General features: G+C 49.6%; 1 pseudogene across 1 annotated transcript; it reads right to left on the minus strand.

Annotated features, from left to right (window-relative positions):
• Positions 1-4,656: 4,656 nt before the first annotated feature.
• LOC311036101 (globoside alpha-1,3-N-acetylgalactosaminyltransferase 1-like) lies at positions 4,657-5,591 on the minus strand (annotated as a pseudogene). Its single transcript has one exon. The product of its transcript is annotated as a globoside alpha-1,3-N-acetylgalactosaminyltransferase 1-like (transcript).
• Positions 5,592-5,898: the final 307 nt, after the last annotated feature.

The following is a 5,898-nucleotide window of genomic DNA, read 5'->3' on the forward strand; positions in this document are numbered from 1 at the left end:
TGGAACAGGTGTTCTGATTCTCCTCCCCATGAGGAGCTCGGTGGGACTATATCCATTAGCTAGTGGGGTAGCACGGTAGACCATGAGAGCGAGATAGGGGTCACCTGACTTCTTCATCAGCTTTTTGACTGTCTTTATTGCTCGCTCCACCTCCCCATTACTCTGCGGGAAACGAGGACTGGACGTCACATGGCTGAAGCCCCAGTCCCGTGCAAACTTGCGGAAGCTTTCTGATGCAAACTGGCCCGCATTATCTGACCGCACCACCGCTGGGATGCCATGCCGGGCAAATATGGACTTGAAATGCACGAACACAGCTTCAGACGTTGTCTTTTCCAGTTTGGCAACTTCAACGTATCTTGAGAAATAATCTACAATCATTAAGTAGTTTTTTCCATCTGTCTGAAACAGATCTGCTCCCACAGTGGACCATGGTCCTGTAGGGAATTCAGTGGGCATCATTGGTTCTCTAAGGTTTGTTCTCTCACGTGCGCAGACGTCACAGGTCTCCACCAACGTTTGCAGCTGCTTACTGAGGCCTGGCCACCACACAGACTGTCTAGCCCTCTCTCTGCATTTTGTGATGCCAAGATGTCCTTCATGCAGCTTGCTCAATATGTCTACTCTGAGTGATTTTGGGATTACGATCCTCTCCCCCTTTAGCAGTAGACCCTGTTGTATAGTTAACTCTCCTGAGAATGGCAGAAAAGGCTGAAACTCACGTTCCACTGAGAATTTATCCGGCCAGCCATCCACGCAGTAGTGTTTCAGCTGGCGGAGTATGGTGTCGTTATCCTGGTGAGTCTGTATCTCCCTGAGCCTCTGCTCTGTAGCTGGCAGGCTCGACATGACAGAGTGAGCATAGAGGTTTATGTCAGCCTCACATAGCCCCCCTGCTGTGCTGATTACTGGGGATCTGGACAGCACATCTGCTGTTGCAATGTTCTTTCCTGCCACATGCAATATAGTGTATGAGAATCTCATCAGACGCATTCTAAGACGCGGTATGCGTGGTGGCAGTTCATCTAAGCTTTTCGAGCCGAGGAGGGGGACCAGAGGCTTGTGGTCTGTTTCGATGTGAAAGTCTTTTACAATGAGGAACTCAGCAAATCTCTCGCAGGCCCACGTGGAGGCCAGTGCCTCTATCTGTGCGTACCTCTGTTCAGTACCACTGAGGGCTCGCGAAGCATACGCCACCGGTCTCCATCCCTGGGCTGGATTCTTTTGGAGGAGGACAGCGCCCAGCCCATATGATGAGGCGTCAGCAGAGACCAGGGTTTCAGCATTGGCGTCATACAGTGCTAGGCCAGGGGGCGTTGTTAGCTCTCTCTTAAGTTGGTTGAAAGCCTCCTGCTGTTGGGACCCCCACATCCACATGTTCTCTTTCTTCAGCAGGTCTCTCAGTGGACGGGTTTTCTCGGCTAAATGGGGCAAGAATTTGTCGAGGTGGTTTACCATCCCCAACAGTCCTCTCACCTTACTAACATTGTTGGGCTCAGTCATGGCTTTCACAGCATCCACTTTTTCAGGGTCAGCACTTACTCCTGATGCATGACCTGCCCCAGGAACTTTATTTGTCTCTTGGAGAACTCACACTTCTCATTTAGCGTGACCCCAGCTGCCTGAAGCCTTAACAGTGCTGCGCGCAGTCTTTCATCGTGCTGCTCTTGTGAGGCCCCCCAGATGAGCACATCATCCATCTGACACAGAACACCATCCAGGCCGTCGAGTGTTTGTGACATGCGCCTCTGGAAGGGCTCTGGTGCAGAAGAAATCCCAAAGCACAAACGATTGTAGCAGTACCGTCCAAACGGCGTTATGAAGGTTGTGAGCAGAGAGGACTCACTGGAGAGAGGGATCTGCCAGAAGCCTGAATTGGCGTCCAGTTTAGAAAACACAAAAAAAAAGGGCTTTGCACCAGGCTTCAGTACAATGTTGTATTCCCCCTGCATTTTCCCCAGGCCACTGAAAAGTTTTGGGAATTGGGCTTGTACTGTCTCCTTTGAGCACAGGCTGACAGCATCCAATCTGGCTACTAAATGCAGGGCCGTGGCAGCTGACCGGCCCAGCAACGGTGTGGCCAACGCCTCCTCCAGTGACTGGGTACGTGGCATATAGCCAAAGCTAATTATCATCAGGATGTACCCGACTTTTTCAACAGAGGACTACCAAAAATTGCTGCAAAGGATTGCAGTGCTGGAAACGGAATTACACTGTTTAAGAGTGAATGTGGAAGTGAATCAACATTATGGAATTCCACAGTCTCAGAGCAACGGACAAGACCATGCCAACAAGCAGCCACCTAGTGTGGTTTCCGAGAAACCCCAGGACAAGGCTTTCTCATGGAACACTCTCGGGGCAAAGCCAAAGAATTTGAAGGGGAGAATAATTGGCAGAACTCGGAGCCCTGTGATTACAGATCTGACCGGCTGGCCTGCGCTACCACCCGCGCGTCACCATCATCGATGCCCCCGGATACAGGGTGCCGCGTCTTCTACCCCCTTTCAACAGAAAACTGCCAATGGGAGATCTACAAACAAATCTTCCAAAACATCGAGTGCTGAGCATCAACAGTGGAAAACTGTCAAAGATAGATCTACAAATAAATCTCCCAAAACATTGAGTGCTGAGTGTCCTGTGCAGATGGGAAACAGATTCACCCCATTGCTCCAGGACCCCAGATGCCCGTCTGATGACAGACAAAACAAATCCTCTTCACCCAGCAGGGTAAGAACCAAGAGTAACTCAGAAGAAAAAAGGCTATATGGTGAGCCTGAATTTCTGATCATAGGGGATGCCGCTGTCAAAGATGTTAAAAGCATGATAAGAAGAAAGGCAAAAGTGTTATGCTTCCCCAAAGGTCATTGTAGGCTCGAGGTGCCTACAATGACTTATAAAAAATACGGTGAAGCAGCATTCTGCTTTTACGGACCAACAGTGTGGAATAAACTCCCATTAAACCCTCTGTCTCTGTCGATAGCTTTAAAGCACAGCTCAAGACCTATTTCTTCACTCTTGCTTTTAGCTGATTCTTTGGTGTGTGTACACAGGTGTGTGTAAGTGCTTGTCACGGTGGTTGAAGGACACAAGGGTCTGACAATTCCCTCCAGGGGATCCTAAGTGAGCGATCCGCTAGGGCACGTCGCGTGGACGTGGTGAATACAGGTGTGTGTCAGTCACAGGTGTGTGTCAGTCACAGGTGTGTGTAAGCTTGTCACGGTGGTTGAAAGACACAAGGGTCTGACAATTCCCTCCAGGGGATCCTAAGTGAGCGATCCGCTGGGGCACGTCGCGTGGACGGTTTGTCGGTTTCCCTTACAGAGCATAGCTGTGAACTTGCCTTTCACATTTAATGCCATCCCCCCCGGTCCATATATGTGCTTTGTTCTGCCAGCGACTGCGCCCCTCCAATTGTTTGCATTTCTGGGAGAGAGATTGGACCAGCTCGGTTAGCATGGTAACAGTAGCTTGTAGGTGAGTCACCGTACTATCCTGGTCCGTCACCGAGCGCTCCAGTTCCACAATAGATTGACTTTGTGCCTCTATTTTATTCTCCATCGGCTTCAGAGCTCCACTCAACTCTCTCTTGACAGTATCCGCGACGATGGAGTCAAATTTAGAAATAATGTCCGAACGTAGTTCGTCCATCATTGCCTTGATGCTCTGCAGCATAGCTTCGTTAGCTTGTTGCTCCACCATCGCACTAGCGTCCCCGCTCTCTGTTGGGGAAGACGGCGTCTGAGCTTTCTTAAACATTGTTGCTTGTTTTTAGATGAAAAATAATGTATCAAAAAAAGAAAAAGGTACTAATGAGGGTTTATATCGGTCAACAAAAAGTTAGATAGTGCAAAAGACGAGTCACATTCAGGCGGAGCCGCTGAGAAACACGTCCTACATGCTTCCTATCCAACAGCGCCCCCCCGCTGTGCAGTTTTCTTGAATGACTGAGAATGAGAGGGTTGTGGCTTGTGGCTTGGCCTGCTTGTATCTTGCTCCACCTCGCTGCTGGGCATACATACTGTCAAGCTGCGTGTTCATAATGTCCCCTTTAAAATTACTTTTTAGCATTTCCTGTTGCTTTTTGACCTGCTCACTCTGTCGAGCCTTGGTAACGGCCGTTATCAACGTCAGGTTAGGGTCCATTTGTAACATTTCTGACAGTTTTCTATCTCTCAACCCGACCACCAGTCTGTCTCTCACCATCTCATCATGCAGGGCTCCGTATCCACAATGCTCAGCCAGGCAATGTAACGTCGTTATGAAGCCGTCCACAGTCTCGTCCATTTCCTGATGCCTCTGACTAAACTTGGCCCTCTCAAAAATCACGTTTCTGCGTGTTGAGTGAGCATCCAACTTATCTTTCACTGTAGTGTACTGGCTCGCTTCCTCAGCGCTCAGGTGCAGTGAAACGAGTATGTCCTCTGCTTCTTCTCCCATAGTATAGATCAAAGCATTAACTTGGTTCTCGTCTGCTTGCGTCTCCAATCCTGATGCAATCCGAAACCTTTCAAAACGTTTGATCCATTTAGGCCAATCCTCCGACTTGAATGAGATCTTATCCGGTGGGGGAACTTGAAACTGACGCGCTGCTGTGACGTTAGCCGGCCGGCTAAATGCTATACAGTATAAGCCAATACTACACCTAGTCCAGATATTTCAGACATTCGGTCGTACATCGGCATATAGTCCTTAATGACCGAAGAGAATCGGATGATTCTTATCTCGGGTTCTTTGGATTTAAAGTCCTGCCATAAATATTCTGGAGACAAAACCTTGGTGGGTTTCTGGACCCATAGGTACTGGTTGAAATGACTCTCGTCTTGCCACAGTGCCTCTATTCCCTGCTTGGCGTCCAGCTCAATGTTGCGGCTGCACGTTGACACCAGATGATGGACATAAGTCAGTTCTCCCCCAAATACCGCGGCCTGGTAATAATAATCACCTTGGTAAGGAGCCATATATGCCTTTGAGGCTGGTCGACGTTCGTAAGTAAACGCACTGCGCTCGGTGGTGTAGAACCCTGGGTGTATTGCGGCGACCAGTTGCCCCAATGTCTCGGATCCCCAGCGACCATGGAACTTTGCGTCAACGTCAAAACAGAAGATGTAGTCAGCGTGGTCACGTGGGTTGGATAGCTCCGTTTCTATTAATTCCTGGATATGTTTCATCTGGCCAGCTGAAATCTCCTGCCAGCGTTTCCCCCCCGGCACGGACCTGACGAACAGCTCTCGACCGACACCTATCTTGACGGAAGGGACCTCGTCCGGCCGGTCTGTAAACACATAGTAACGGACGTTGAAACCGACGAAGAAGTGGTGTTCCGCCGTCTCTAGAAAGTCCCTCAAGAACCGTGTGTACTTCCCGAACGCGAAGACTGTCAATGAAATAGTCATGTTGCGGGGTTCGTACATGGCGTCTAACAGCATGGGGTCGAAGGTCTCATCCCAAACAATTGGTGCCATCCACGGCGTCACCGCTACAATGTCAGTTCGGTGGTTAGTCAGGAGGTTGGGTTGATTGAATCGCCGGTTTGAATCAAGCGGGGGTGTTGAATGCACGCAGGGGCGCGCCAGACTGCATTTGCATTCCATGAATAGCAGCACTGAAGCATAATACAGTACAAATATGAATACAGTACCATAACCAAGCCCCACCATGGGCCAGTGTCTTCTAAATAGAGATGGCATCTCCCCCGTTGGTGTGGTTTGCAGCCCTTCCTTCCTTCCTTCTACCTACTTTGGGTAGTCTCCAAGAGCTGGTTGAATGCAAAGTCGAACCGAAGTCGTATCTTAACAAAAGTCTGGAGTGAGGTAAATACTGCTTGCATCTGAACTCACGTGTGGCAGCCACCCTTTATAAGTAGTGTGTGCCGGGATGCTCGTGAGTCGTGACATCTCA

This window comes from Gymnoscopelus microlampas (genome assembly GCF_963454915.1).
Source record: "Gymnoscopelus microlampas genome assembly, chromosome: 20".
In the NCBI taxonomy this organism is placed as follows: domain Eukaryota; kingdom Metazoa; phylum Chordata; class Actinopteri; order Myctophiformes; family Myctophidae; genus Gymnoscopelus; species Gymnoscopelus microlampas.